The sequence below is a fragment of the Vulpes vulpes genome, chromosome X (assembly GCF_048418805.1).
Source record: "Vulpes vulpes isolate BD-2025 chromosome X, VulVul3, whole genome shotgun sequence".
Lineage (NCBI taxonomy): Eukaryota > Metazoa > Chordata > Mammalia > Carnivora > Canidae > Vulpes > Vulpes vulpes.
In genome coordinates, this window is record NC_132796.1 from 30,482,619 (window position 1) to 30,499,274 (window position 16,656).

Here is a 16,656-nt window from a genome sequence, read left to right on the forward strand (position 1 = left end):
AATTTCTCCATTATACTTCAAAGTCAAAGTGGCTATCTGAAACACCACTGAATCTTGTTAGTTAAAGCAATCAAGAAGTATGCATATTACCATATCAAAAGTTTGTTTAATATTTTGATAACTGTTTTCCAATATAAGTAGCTCCCTTTAAAATCCTGGGTCTTTTATTTTCTGTATTGAGAAAATTTGCGGGGGGGGGGGGGGGGGGGTTGGGGATGGGTCCATAGACTTCACCAGACTACTAAAGGTGAAGAACCCCTGCTTTAAAATGCTCTAGCCTGGCACCGGGGTGGCTCAGTCAGTTAAGCATCTGCCTTTAGCTCAAGCATCTGCCTTCAGCTTGGATCGTAATCCTGTGGTCCTAGGATAGAGTCCCACAGTGGGCTCCCTGTTCAGCAGGGAGTCTGCTTCTGCCTCTCCCCTCTGCTCACTCTCTCTTGTGCTCTCTCTCTCTCTGTCAAATAAATAAAATCTTTAAAAAAATAAAATGCTCTAGCTTATGGATTAACTTTATTATGGTGATAAGTTCACAATTTAAACATACATCAATCCATTATGCTGTATACCTTAAATTTACACAAAAGTTATGTATCAATTGTAGATCAATGAAGCAAAGAAAAAAACAAGAAAGTGGACAATCAGCACTCTTCGACTCAAGCACACTGTAATGTTTTTAAAAATATTCATGATTGTGGTTCTCTTACCTTGACATCTTTCTTACTATTATCTGAACTTCTTTTTAAAATCACTGCACTGAAAAACTGAGACACCTGCACCCCAATGCTTATAGCAGCAACATCCACAGTAGGCAAACTGTGGAAGGAGCCTCGGCGTCCATCGAAAGATGAATGGATAAAGAGGCTGTGGTCTGGGATCCCTGGGTGGCACAGAGGTTTAGTGCCTGCCTTTGGCCCAGGGCGCGATCCTGGAGACCCCGGATGGAACCCCACGTCGGGCTCCCGGTGCATGGAGCCTGCTTCTCCCTCTGCCTATGTCTCTGCCTCTCTCTCTCTCTCTCTCTCTCTGTGTGTGTGTGACTATCATAAATAAATAAAAAAATTAAAAAAAAAAGAAGCTGTGTTCTATGTATACAATGGAATATTCCTCAGCCATTAGATACGACAAATACCCACCATTTGCTTCAATGTGGACGGAATCGGAAGGTATTATGCTGAGTGAAGTTAAGTCAATCGAAGAAGGACAAACATTATATGGTTTCACTCATACAGGGAATATAAAAAAATAGTGAAAGGAATTATAGGTAAAGGAGAGAAAATAAGTGGGAAAAATCAGAGAGGGTGACAAAACATGAGAGACTCCTAACTCTGGGAAATGAACAAGGGGTAGTGGAAGGGGAGGTGGGCGGGGGGATAGGGTGACTAGGTGACGGGCACTGAGGGTGGCACTTGATGGGATGAGCACTGGGTGTTATACTATATGTTGGCAAATGGAACTCCAATAAAAAAATATACAAAAAAAAAAAAAACAAACCACTGCACAATTAATCAGTTCTGAGGTAGGGGTGTTCCAACAATTCACCAGTCAGTATGACAAATATGTTATTCTCTACCTGATTGCCACAGAGAAATATCTGCAGGTACTTTGACTCTTAATTTATATGATCATACTTGAGATAGCAGAAAATAAACTATGTCAGACTATGTCAGCTATGAAATATAAAACTTCCTTGGTATGCATTATCCTGTCATTTTTCTGATATTTATACATAAACAAACAAATAACTGATATAAAATGAGTATCGATAAATATATGGATGCACACACACACATACCTCTTCTCCCCAAAACAGATGACTGCTAATGGGCAAAAAAATATACAAGATGACAGTAATGACTACTAAATACACAAAGAGATACTACTACACAAACTGTAGCTAAAAGATACAGACTATATTAAAGAAGACTAGGTTACTAGGTTAGTACACAGGGAATCTGTTCCATGAATAGAACTATATGACTAATTCAGCTGGTCACCATGGACCAATGACTTTGCCCATTGGGACAATAACAATCTCTATAATTTTGCAAAAATTAGTGTGACACTATAACAAATGTTCTGTTTGTTTTTATGCTTTAAATATTTTTCCTATTCAAACAATTCCTTACTCAAACTACTTATTCAAATACCCCTTACTAATGTATATTTAAACTAACAATTAAATATTTTAAATTTTCATTTTCTGAATTCCTTGTCCATTTATAAACTGAACAGGCTAGTAAGTCTTTAATTGTGGAAGATAAATATAATTGTAACTATCTCAAAAATAAGCTTAAGTATTAAATTAAGCATTTATAGAATATATGTGTATTTTTCTATGTAGATGAAGGAGAAGCTATCAGTGATCTTGCAAAAATAAAATATAATTTATCCATACAGAAAGTAATTACACTAAACCATAGTATTAATATTTTTCCTCATGAGCTCTAGAATATTCTAGGGCCATGTGCACTAGAGTCCAAATAAATAGGAATATTTATATTCCTCATAAATATGCCAAAGATTATACTTTTATTAAGTCAGATACACAGAAAATATAAATCGATTTCTGTGGGGAAAGAGAACTTATAATATAGATAAGAGCTCTTGAAATTTATTATGCTGTTTTTATGATATGAATAATTATATATTCACCTAAACTGCAAAATTGTAAGCATGCTGAAATCTATGTGTATTTGCAATATGTAGCACATTTGTAATATAATATCAAAATAAATTTATTTTTATTTCTAAAATTTACAGGTGGATATTGAACACTCTGGACTAACAAAAGTATGTGAAATAAAAAACATACAGTTAGATGTAATTTCAGAGGGTTAGAGTGGCTGAGGAAAATATATAAGCTTTTCTCATTATACTTAACTTTAGTGTCTTAAAGTATTAAATTAGTTCGATAAAAGTGATAATTAAGATCATGTCACTGATCTTGTCCTATCAGTCCTTAAGAAATTAATGCCCTGACATCGCATGCATCACTCCATCACAATGAATTCACATTCCATTGTATTTCCAGTATAACGGGTAATGGAGTCCTTTTCTAATTATCTGTCACAGTGGATAGGAGAAAACAGAATGTACAAAGAGAAAAAGTGGCTCACGGGACAACAACGATAAAGGGACCCTTGGTTTGAATGGAACATTGGTGAGGTACAGAAAAATAAAAATATGTAAGTAAAAATAAAATATCAACAGATGATTCCACTTGAAAGGGAAAGCCCTACAGATAATATCCAGTGATCTACTAAGTAAATAATGGCCACTAAGCTATATAAAATTTATGTAATACATAGCTGTACAGTTATATCAATTTTCTTAAGGACATTTGTAGATAAAAACTTCTCGCTGTGTTTGAATTCTTCATAAAATGATTCAATTCCTACTACACAATCTCTTTCAGAACATTGCCATTACTATGTTTCTAGTACTATAATCCAACATAGTCTAGATAAAGACTTCACATTTAACTAAATAAGTAATCATGAAGCTAAATGAATAAAGGGTGTAGAACATGTCTACCATCATCTACAACATCCTAGACCTTGTGCCAAAACATTTGTGAAAAAAAAGGTGTGCAAGAAATTTATATATTTTTGTTCTCAATGACCTCATTTTAGACTGAAATTCTTTGCTTTACATTTTTAATTTGGAAAAAAAGAGGAGTGCAGAAAATAAAAGCAACCGTACTGTTCAGACTCCAACAGAGCAATATCTAGGCTTTATTATATCACTTTGATCAGATGACTGGGTATTATAAATTTTAAATTTCATCTCTATGGAAACTATACAATCACTTATCTTCTAGAAATAAAAAGAAAACATTTTGAAATGTTTCTGAAACATCCTGAAAATAATTTAGTAGTTATGAAATATTTATACAAGCTGTATTTTTTAACCCAAGTAAGAATACTGTAAGTATAAAAACAAGTGGCATCATTGTCAAAGGCACTGTTAGAAATGTAGATTTTCACTCCACTTGCTAAAATAATTAAAACTATATAAATAATGGTTTTGGCTACCAACTGTCCTGGGTTTTAGTGTGTTGAAAGGAGTGCTGCTTTCCCCCCAACAATTAAAAAAAAAAAAAAAAAGAGCTACACCAAGTTTAAATTATATGGCTTTTCTTGAACTACCAGAGTTGAGGTCAATGGCCCCAAATCTAAAGGAAGATCATGATACTGCAGGGAGAATGAAAGAATATGCACTCGCCTGGGTTAGACATAGACACTGCTAAGAAGAATTGAGGTGGAATCAATGGCAATTGGTGAAGATCAAACATGGCCTGGTGAGACACTGCAAAACCCCTGAAACTGACATCGGAAATTGGAGGAGTCCATATACTCTTACATGTCCTTTTCCAACAAAACCCAAAAGGCTTTCACGGAAAGACTGGACAGACCCTAGAGAAATACCCACTGTGATGCAGGCCTGTGGGAGGGAAGCCACAGCCACAAGGGAAGGACAAGAAAGTCTACCAACATATTTCTCTAGATCCAGCACAGAACAATAGCCTCAATCTGTAGGGAGAAGGTTGGTGTCACCTGCCCGCCGCCGGCTCCTGCGCCTGCTCTTCGGCTCCCCACGGGCTCCAACCAACCATGCCCTCCACCCTCACCGGCCCCACCGGCGCCGCTCTCCGCCGCAGCTTCAGCACCTCGGGCCAGAACAGTGCTAAAGCAGCTGTGCTTGGAGCTTCCGGAGGAATTGGGCAGCCCCTTGCGCTGCTTCTCAAGAACAGCCCCTTAGTGAGCCGCCTGACCCTCCGCGATATTGCTCATACACCCGCAGTGGCCGCAGATCTGAGCCACGCCGAGACCAGAGCCACCGTGAAAGGCCACCTCGGACCTGAGCCGCTGCCGGGTTGCCTCAAAGGCTGCGATGTGGTGGTTACTCCAGCCGGAGTCCCGAGAGAACCAGGCATGACAAGGGATGACCTGTTCAACCCCACTGCCTCCGTTGGGGCCACCCTGACTGCTGCCTGCGCCCAGCATTGCCCCGAGGCCATGATCTGTGTCATTTCAAATCCGGTCAAATCCACCATCCCAAATGCAACGGAGGTTTTCAAGAAACACGGAGCTTATGACCCCAAGAAAATCTTCGGGGTCACGACCCTGGACATTGTCAGGGCCAACACTTTCATTGCAGAACTAAAGGGTGTGGATCCCGCGCGAGTCAATGTTCCTGTCATTGGCGGTCATGCCGGGAAGACCATCATCCCTCTGATCTCTCAGTGCACTCCAAGGGGGACCTTCCCCAGGACCCGCTGACAGCCGTCACTGGGTGGACCCAGGAGGCCGGCGCAGGTGGTGAAGGCCAAAGCTGGAGCAGGCGCTGCCACCCTGTCCATGGCATATGCTGGAGCCCTGTTTGTCTTCTCCCTTGTGGATGCAATGAACGGCAAGGAAGGGGTTGTCGAATGTTCCTTTGTTAAATCCCAGGAAGCCGACCGTGCCTATTTCTCCACACCGTTACTGCTGGGGAAAAGGGGCATCGAGAAGAATCTAGGCATTGGCAAGATCTCCCCTTTTGAAGAGAAGATGATAGCAGAAGCCATCCCCGAGCTGAAGGCCTCCATCAAAAAGAGAGAGGAGTTTGTGAAGAACATGAAATGAAAGGGCAGCCAGCTAGCAGTCCGTTTCCCTAACTTATGAAGGCATCGTGCCCCTGCAAAGCCATCTCCTGCCCTCATGTTTCCGTTGCGTTAACCACGAGTGTCATGTTAACGTCACTGCCCTTTCCAATCGCAGGTCCGTCGATATGTGCATCAATAAAAGCAGGCTTCCATTTTCTTAAAAAAAAAAAAAAAATCTGTAGGGAGAAGAAAAACAGCCATTGTGGATCTTAGCGAATGGTGAACAATCACTGCATTTGGGATGATAAATATAAAAACTCCTCCTAGAGAAGAGGAATGACTATGCATGGAGGCTACAACTACAATTTGGAGAAGCAAGATAACCAACAAGCCACATCCGTACTGCTCAGGTCAATGGTACATGCTGTGCTGTGCTCACTGTGAAGGTAAGAAGTTTTGAATAAGGTGCCCCTAAATGCTGCCTTTTATTTATTTTTTTATTTATTTTTATTTTTTTTAATGCTGCCTTTTAATACAGCAGATTAGAACTGGAACAAAATAGGAGAGTTATAAAAGGGTACAAAGAAACATTCTGAGTCACATTAAAAGTGACACAGTATCACCCAGTCATGGCAGTGTTTCATTAGGATTTCCATCACTTGGTAAATGCCAGCATCTTAAGTCCTGTACTTTTCCCACACCCACCTGTTTGAGGTTGCCCTCTGGATACTAATTGTCTTAGCAGTCATTAACATCTCAATTTAAAAGGTGTCTCCTTGAGTGTCTGTGACTATGATTTATTATTAATGATACTGATGATTAAACTTGTTTATCTCTTTGAACTTCAAATTAGCAATCACATATACTCTACTCATATAAGACATATATTTTCCCCCTCTGAGAATATAAATTTCATCATTTAAGACATCACGAAATAAATTCATCACCACAAAAACATCATGAATCTTATATTGTATGTGCATAGCATGCAAAAGTAACCAAATCAGTTAGTCAAAGCAATTTCCCTGGAGCGCCTGGGTGGCTCAGTCTACTAAGCATCTGCCTTCAGCTCAGGTCATGATCTCAGGGTTCTGGGATCAAGTCCTGCATTAGGCTGCTCGCTCAGTGGGGAGTCCCCTTCTTCCTCTCCCTCTACCCCTCCCCTCTACTTGTGTTCTTTCTCTCACTCTCTCAAATAAATAAATAAATAAATAAAATCTTAAAAAAACACTATTTCCCTTCAATGTTCTTATTGAAATGTTGCCTTTTTTGAGAGAGAGAGCAAGAGAGGGAGGGTGGGGGGTGGGGGGCAGAGAGAGAATCTTAAGCAGGCTCCATGACCAACAAGGAGCATGACCTGGGGCTTGATGTCACAACCCTAAGATCATGACCTGGGGCAAAATCAAGAGTCTCCCGCTTAACTGACTGAGCTGCCAAGGTGCCCCTAAATGCTGCCTTTTTATATCCAATTCATCAAAATTGCCATTTGCACTATCATCTGAATAACCACCATTATTGTGTAAATTTCATAAAGTTGGAGCTAAATCACAATAGAATATATGTATTTTCTTCTGGAGATAATATGATATCTGTAAAACAAAAATTAATATGATAAATATTTGTGGAACACCAATATAGCAGCATTAATAAATAATCCAAATCCTTTAGTGATATCAATTTATCAACATCTCTTCTAAATCAAGTGATTTCACTTGTGGATATTTATCCAAAAGAATAAAAATCAGAATTTTAAAGAGATGTGTACACTCCTATGTTCATTGCAGCACTATTCACTATTAAGTTGGAAACACCTTAAATGCCCATTGATGATGCATGGATAAAAATGATGTAGTATATACAACAATGGACTATAATAAAGCCTTTTAAAAGAAGGAAATTCCATAATATGTGACAATGTGGATGAACCTGAAAAATATATGCTAAATGAAATAAGCCAGTCATAGGAAGACAAATATTGCATAATTCTACTTATATGAGGTCTCTAAAATATATTCATAGAATCAGAGAGGAATGTCCCAGGGGCTGGAGAAAGGGGGAAATGAGAAGTTACTAATAAATGGACATAAAATTTCAGTTAAGTAAGATGAAAAAGCTCTAGAGATCTGCTGTACCACATTGTACCTATATATATATTTTTAAGATTTTATTTATTTATTCATGAGAGACACAGAGAGAGAGGCAGCGACATAGGCAGGGGGAAAAGCAGGGTCCTCACAGGGAGCCCAATGTGGGACTCAATTCCTGGACCCCGGGATCATGCCCTGAGCCAAAGGCAGACACTCAACTGCTGAGCCACCCAGGGATCCCCATTGTACCTATATTCAGTGATAATAATGTATTGTACATTTAAAACTTTGTTTAAAAGGTGGATTATGTTAAATATTCTTAAAACAACAACATTTTTTAATCACTTTTTTTGCAAAAATTATAGTATGATGGCTTACAAGTGCATGATTACCATTTTATCTCAAAAATTATCAATCAGCCATGGGGCACCTGGGTGGCTGAGGCAGTTAAGTGCCTAACTTAGGCTCAATGGTGACCTCAGGTTCCTGGGATCGAGCCCCACCTCAGGTCCCCTTCACCCTCTGTCCCTTCCTGCTTGTGCTCTCTCTCTCTCTCTCTCTCTCAGATAAGTAAATAAAATATTTAAGAAAAAAAAAGAAGGTATCAGCCCTATTAAAAATCAATCTGGAAGAGTCTGACTGAGTCCATAGAACATGCAACTCTTGATCTCGGGTTGTGAGTTCCAGCCCCACATTGGCGTGGAACCTACTTACAAAAAAATATCAGTGTCCCACGGTTTCTTTGGAAATGTCATAAGGGACAATGGTATTTCTTAGATAAGGAACCATAAGACCCATGAAGTCTATCACACTTTACAAAGAGAAATTACATCAAAACCCTTTAGTTTTATTTTTAAAAGAAAGAGAAACTTTGATTTCTGGTATTTATTTCCAGTCTACAACAGGTCTGGATTGCCATTTGAAGCTTCAAAATTGCTGCCAGTAATCACTGTTCATTTTCTTCATTGATCCAAGTTGGAAATCAAAGACTATTTGTGAAATAAAGAATAAAAATCCTCATTCTTGTGAAAGCCAAGAGGCAAAATGATTGATAGCAGTTCCTTATGTTGTACTAGATTAGAATTTCTCAAACTTTACTATGTGTAAAGATCACCTATGGAGCTAGCTAAAAAGAGAGTCTGGTTAGATCTACCTCCTGAGAGTCGGATTCATTCAATTTGGCTGGTGTTCAGGAAGCTGCTATTTTAACCAGAAGCTTTAATTAGCAGCTAAGGGATTCGGAATCAAATGATCATGGGGCCATACTTTGAAAAACAATGTATTTATGACAGCTACTTAGAGATTGCAGAAGTTATGAGTTTTTACTATCTGTAACAGTGGCAAATTCAAAAAGAATGACATCTGCCTTCTGATACCAAGTGTTGTTGTCCATATTCTTTTCTTATTCTTTGCAATGAGACATACAGTATTCAAAGACATTTCATGAAAAAAAACCCAGACATTTCGTGAAAGCTGAGACTTGTGAAACCATTAATAAAGTAAAAGAAAGAAAAAGAAAAATTCCCTTTCTTCAATATGCTCCGGTAGTATAAGATTCTTCTTATAATTCCACAAAATGTTAACTTTATTCCTTAATAAATGCAAATTTATCAAGCTTGCTATTACTAAACGTACCACACATAGTAATTAATAGTAACTAACTATTGAGTACTTAATATATACTAGTCTCTGTTGTGGGTATTAGGCTTGTATCATCTCATTTAATGATCAGAAAAATCCCTATGAGTTAAGTGCTATAATTTTCCAATCTTATAATTAGGGCAATTGAAATACCAGGATAAAAAAATTGCACAAGGCCACAAACCTTGTCAGTTATAGTAACAACATAATTTTTCAGAAATATCCATAAAAGAATGCGGTTAACTAGGGTAAGGTTTTTTATCTTCAAATTTGTCTTTGTAAGCTCTACAGTTTTCATTAATCATTGTTTTGTGATATACCATACAGTTAGCCAAAGAAATGTATTTCTAAAAAATAAATACAATATAAAATATTAGGTCTGTGATTAAATTATACATACACTAAAATCTTCATATATACTTGAAAGAATCATTTGACTCTAAAACTCCCGTTTTTCTTTTTTTGAAAATAAGCTATAGGCCCAATGTGGGGCTTGAACTTACCCAAGATCAAGAGTCACATGCTCTATGGACTGAGCCAGCCAGGCACCCATTTTCCATATTTCTCCACTTTTTTTTTAAGATGTAATTTATTTATTCATGAGACACACACACACACACACACACACACACACACACAGAGAGAGAGAGAGAGAGAGAGAGAGGCAGAGACATAGGCAGAGGGAGAAGCAGGCTCCCTGTGGGGACCCTGATGTAGGACTTGATCCCAGGACCCCAGGTCACAACCTGAGCCAAAGGCAGACGGACACTCAACCACTGAGCCACCCAGGTGCCCTGTAATTCACTTTTTAAAATGCAAAATAACTAAAATAATCATGGATATACACTTAGATATAGCTAGAAGGATACTTACTGCAAAGTTGCTTAAAATAGTAAAACTGGAAATAAAAACTGTCCCGAAACAGGAGACTGCTTCAGTTGGGATGCAGCCATGTAACAGAAAATATAAAAGCTGCTGTATAAGAGTATTTTAGTGATAAAGATGTCCATTATGGATGAAAAAACAAGTTAGAAAACTGTGTAGGGAACAAACTCAGTTCCCACTTTCCATTTTTATTAACATTTTACTTATGATTCTTGATCATTCATAGCAAAATTAAAAAGACCTCATATTACAAATTTAACCTCTATGAATTTCCTTGCAAAGTTTTGAAAGAGTAATGTAGTTGACTTCATATTTTTAAGGTCACAAGTACAAATCTGATTAAGTATATATAGTTCATGAAAATTCACCTCTTTTTTTATTATGCTACAATAAAAGATTGGTTCATTGCAAACAATTTTGGAACACAAAACAGTAAGAATTGATTCAAGTATACCATGCATCTTTAAATAATCAAGTTTATAAGATACCGTTTAAACTTACAAAAGCGATTTTATTACTAAAAACACATTTTGACATTTATGCAATCTAAGGAGACAAGATAGAGGTAAGGTTATCTATACTTTATACCATGTTTGCTTATAATATTTGAATATAAAAGGATCTTGCCAAGACAACTAGACCCAAAATTTACCATAGGATTTCATTACTTTTAGTTATACTTTTGAATAGTAAGAATCAATGTTCTTGGTGAAATTGTAGTTCAATATCCATAACTTCCAAGAAATAATGAAATCTTGAAATTGAAAATAACTGAGATTTTATCAAGTTTACTTAATGTCTCACTAATAACAATAAATATTACATAACATTTCTGTGTTGTTTTTTTTTAATTCTTCTTGGCAACATTCTGAGCAGAAAGTGGAGATGGATATTAAATATTGTAAACCAATGAGGTTATACACCTTAAGAGATGAAAGAATTAAATAATCTAAGAGGTGTTTTAATTTTTTGAAAGTAACACATGCTTTTTCTTTTTTTTTCACATGCTTTTTCAAAGGAAAGCATGTCCTTGTAGCTATTTTAAAGTCCTCTGTCCATTCATTACATAGTATGCCCTAATGAATAAATGTAGGAACGAAATCATGAGACCTCTGCCTCTGTGAGCTCAATCTGATATTGGCAGAGTTTGGAGAAAAAAAAGGGGGGGATACTATTTGGAAATTTCCAAATGTTTTGGGATGTTTCAGTTGTCATCTTCATCATTATGAACATCATTCAGTATTGTGTTTTTAAGGAGACAGATGTCATAAAAACCAATTAAGAGCTGATAAATAGCCAACAAACTTTCTGAACTTATGTATATAAGCAGGTCTATGAGTTTATTCTTATAGTGTGGCTGGGAATGGAGAATGGAGACAACCACACAATAATACAAAATTTCTCATAATAAGCAATGTTTACATTCAACCTGGCTTGGAATTCACCCTCAAAGAAATGAAGACACTCACTGTCAAGTATGGTTATCTCCAGAAAACCAGAGTCACAATGGGCATCATAGAAGTGAATGAAGATCCACTTTTTCATAATATCATTCTCTTAGTTTCTTTCTTTTTCTTTTAAGATTTTATTTATTTATTCGTGAGAGCCGCAGAGAGGCAGAGAGAGAGAGAGAGAGAGAGAGAGGCAGAGACACAGGCAGAGGGAGAAGCAGGCTCCAGGCAGGGAGCATGACATGGGACTCGATACCCGGTCTCCAGGATCATGCCCTGGACTGAAGGTGGCGCTAAACCGCTGAGCCACTGGGGCTGCCCTCCTAGTTTATTTCTTTTCCATGGTTTCTTTTACCACAGATATGTTTAAGAAGAGCTGATTCAAAGCTTTGTCTAGTAAGTCCATTGTCTGTGCTTTTCAAGGACGATTTCTGTTTATTTACTTTTTTCTATGGATGGACCACAATGTCTTGTTTCTTTGCATGACCTTTAACAAAACTGTTTTTAATATTACAGTGATGTACTCTGAAAATCAGATTCTTCCTTCTCCTTGGGATTTGTTGTCATTTAATATGGGTTGTGGTTGCTTAAGTAATGACTCTTCAAAACTATGTTTTAAATATTTTATTCTTGTAATGCCTGGGTGGTTCAGTTGGTCAAGCTTCGGCCTTCAGCTTAGCTCATGGTCCCAGGGTTCTGGGATCGAGCCGCATGTCAAGCTCTGGCTTGGCGAAGAGTCTGCTTCTCCCTCTCCCCCTGCTTGTGCTTCTCTCTCTCTCTTCTCTCAAATAAATAAATAAATAAAATCTTTAAAAAAAAGAAGATTTTATTCATTTCATGTGTGACCTCTGTTCTTTTAGCGTTTGGTCAGCCAGTGGTTTTACAGAGAAATTCCTAAATGCCTGGACAACCCTCCCCCCTAAATTCTCCCAGTCTTTGCAGATTGACCACATTGGGGCAATTCTTTAGCATTCAGCCAGGCCATTCATAACACTTAGGGTTCATCCTTTTTGTCCTAAGTGTGAAGATCAGCCTAGGTGAAAGCTTATATCATCTTAATTTTTCTGAGTGTGAAACCTGACCTGGGCATCAAGATGTCTTTCTAGATTCCACCATTATACATGGGAGCTTTCTTAAAGCGCTTATTAAGCATAGTAATTCTCTCTCCAGTTTTTCTGTTTAGGCTTTCAGCATGTTTATTGTTTAACTAAACTTTAATTTTTTGTCCTAGCAGGTAACAGAGTGTTCCTTTACTTCTCAAGGTTTCCAAAGAACAGATTTTCTGCTCTAACGATGTTCCCAATTAGGTGAAGCAAAGGTGAGCAGTGCATCCATCCTTCAGGGAACCTCAAGATAGGTCAAAACAGACAGATAAAAATTCCCTGGTAATGAAGTCCCCTCTCTTTCCCCCAGTAACGAGATAATCACACTATGAGCATGAGGGGCCATCTTTAAGACAGCTACCATCCCAGGAAGGGGAGATGTGGCAGGGTTACATTAAAACACCACAAAGCTCTCCTATCATATTTGAATTGGCTTTTTCTTCAGCATTTCCTTGGTTGCTCTAATCTTTGACTGTTTTTCCAGAGTTCTGGCAACACTGATTTTTATAATTTTTGCTTGTTCTTTCCATATTTCTGTGGAAGAATGAGCTCCATTTTCTGCCATTTTTGCTAATGTCACTGATGAAAATCTATATACTGATTTTATTCTATACTTTGTTATTATTTTACCCATTCAGCAAATATTTATCAAGTACTTACCATGTGCTATTCACTATAAAAAGTGCTAGGGATAAAATAAGGATGAAAACAAATCCTCTGCTTTACTGGAGCAGATACTCCAGATTGTGTTGGTGAGGCAGGGCAGGTTTAAGTCAAACAAGAAATAAAGTGTTTATGGTTATGGCATTGTTAAATAAAACAATGAGTTAGAAAAAATGTGGGTATTATTTAATACAAGGTAGCCTAGGAAGATTTATCCAATAGTGTCAGTTGAGCAGATCACCAAAGGAAGTTTGAAAAGCCTTGTAGTCATCCATGGGAGGAATACTGAGATAAGCAGGTGCCTCTATGAGTCTGATTTTATGGAGAGGTCAAGGCTGGGGCTATCAATTTAGAATTCACTGGTATCTGTGTGAGACTCTATGGGACTGTTTCAGGAATGAGGGTGGATTAAAAAAAAAAGTGAGGACAGAAGAATGAGCCCTTAGAAATCAGGAGGACAGGAACTGGGAGAAAAACATGCAAAAGAGAATGAGGAAGGCTTACTAGAGAGATAAGAGAAGAATCAAAGGAAAATTGACTTCCAGATGCCAAGGCTTTCAGAAGCAGTGACAGATTCACTTTGTCAAATGGAGCTCACGGGTTGAGCAAAATGAGAACTGAGTATAGATGTTTCGATCTGACAGTGTTGGGAGCCTGGGTGGCGCAGCAGTTGAGTGTCTGCCTTTGGCTCAGGGCGTGATCCTGGGGTCCCAGGATTGAGTCCCACATCGGGCTCCCTGCCTGGAGCCTGCTTCTCCCTCTGCCTGTGTCTCTGCCTCTCTCTCTCTCTCTCTCTCTCTCTCTCTCTCTCTCATGAATAAATAAATAAAATCTTAAAAAAATATATCTGACAGTGTTAGGCATTGTTGAACGTAAAGAACAGTCTCAATAGACTGAAGAAGAATAAAATTGGATAAGCCAGGGTTAAAAAATAATGGTACAAGTGAGCCAGTATGTATACGTGACTTTTCAAGTTGCTAGGCTATGAAGAGTGCTCAGAGAAATGTGATGATAGCTGGCAGGGATAAAGGGTAAGGGGAGGCATGCCCTTTGACATGGCGAGCAATTAGAACATGTATATGTTGATAGAAATAATCCCAGAAGGAGGAAGTAATTTATTATATAGAAGACGAAGAGAACTCCTGGAGGGCTCTATGTCAATGAGAAAGTGTGAGATTCAGTGAATTAGTGAGGGCCTAGCTATAAGAGCAAAGAGAACTGCTTATTTGTTTTCATAGAAATGGAGGAAAGGCAAAGCACATAAATACAAATAAAATTAGGATGGTGGATGTAATGAAAGGACCAATCTGACTCATTTCCCACTACATTCTTAGCGAAATAAGGTGCAATGTCTGCTCAGATTGAGAAGTAAATGGGGTGATGGGCTTCACTAGTAGTCATCTCAATTTACTGTAAGAAATTTTACTATAGCAACTTTTACTAAAGGAAAACCATCTGCCCTAAAAGGTCATCAAGCACTCACAATTGGGCTATGTATATATATTTCCCTTTCTCTCACCCTAGTCTACTCATCTATGCATACATCTACCAATCTACCTCTTGTAAACCTGATAATTCCATAATCTCCTAAGCAAGTATTAGTCCACTGTTACAGTATATTTACCTGCATTTCTGAAGCTAAGCAAAATGCATAAAATAATATAAAGGAGAAACTATACTGTGGCTTAGGATGCATTTCATAAACCTAGATGTTACTTACAAACTTTTAAAAGTCTCAATTCCTGTACTCTTCATAAAAAATATTCTACTGATATAAGTAGATCTAAATTTCAGAGTATAGGTTTTTTTGAAGGGCAGGCATCCATACATCTCTGCATAACAAATGCTATAGCTTTGTGCTTTACAATAAAATCAGCAGCTTCACTTATTAGCTAGGAAACACAACTGCTTTATGCTGTAAATCATAATTAGAAATCTGTATGATTGGAACCTGAACTCAGTTGGGTGGAAAATTGTTCATTAGATATAATGGGAAGGAAAATTTTATAAAACATCCGAAATCCACGCTCAGATGCCAACAGTGTTTAATAAACTTTCATGGCAATTATCCAAAAGACCTTCCTGTGCTTTATATCAGGCCGGTAACACACAATATTAAATGACCACTGGGTTAATGGTGTAGGAATTTGGAGGTCATTTTGGGGTGTACTCAAGAATGAGATGGGAAGTCATGAGAGGGCATAAGGCACAGAAGAGATCTGATTTGATCTAAGTTTCTTATATTTCCCTCTGATTGCAGTTGGTAGAATATAGTTTGGAAGAAAAGCAGAAGGAGCAATTGGGAAGCTATTGGTGAGCCATGAAATGGTAGCTCACATGAGGGTGGTTGGTAGGAGGAGATGTGGTGGTATGAAAAGGGTGATTTTGGATCTATTTTGAAAATATGAGTCATCAGGATTTGTTGACAGATTAGTCAAGGGAAAAGAAAAGAGTTGCCACTAATAAGCTAGGGAAGAATATAGGAGGAGGACGCAGTTTATAGACAGAGCAGGAGTTTGGTTTGGTACAAGTTACCTTTTGAGATTCTTATTAGATATACAAAGAGATCATGTGTAGGTGATTTTTTTTTTAATTCCAAATTTAAGAAATGTGTGTAGGCTGAGGAAAAATAATTTGAGAATCACTAGTATATGGGTGATATAAGCCTCAAGTCTTGATGAGATCACCAAAGACAGGGCCTAGTGTAAAGTAGAAAACTTCAGGTTTTTCCTACTGTGTGTGTTTCTTTCCTGTGAGTCTTTCTTTGCTCTCACACAGGACACTTCACTTCTGACACTTCTGGAAGTGCCACAGATGTAGGACCTTTCTGTTCCTGTAGAGTTGGGGTACACCACCTTCCCTGTGTGGATGTGTTCACCCACCTGGGAGTTCCCCAAGCCTCCTATATCTGGATTTTAAGGAGGCTTCCCCATGTAGGCATGATCAATTATTAACTCTGTTTCCATCATCTCTGGAAGATTGGGGAGCATGAAGCTGAAAATTCTAAGCTTCTAATCATGGCTTGTTTGGTCTTTCAGGTGACAAGCCCCCATCCAGGAGCCCACCCAGAGTCACCACATTAGAAAGAGTTATGCCCTGGGTGCTCTAATCACTTAGGAAATCACAAGGGATTTGGGACCCCTGCATCAGAGATGGAGTCAAAGACAAATATTACAAGAGATGTTCCTAGTGTTCTTATCACTTAGGAATTTACAAGGTTTAGGGGCTCTGTTCCAGGA

The 16,656-nt window shown here is 38.1% G+C and overlaps 1 pseudogene; it reads left to right on the forward strand.

Moving 5' to 3' along the window:
- Positions 1 to 4,561: 4,561 nt before the first annotated feature.
- LOC112919006 (malate dehydrogenase, mitochondrial-like) lies at positions 4,562 to 5,662 on the forward strand (annotated as a pseudogene).
- The last annotated feature ends 10,994 nt before the right edge of the window (positions 5,663 to 16,656 follow it).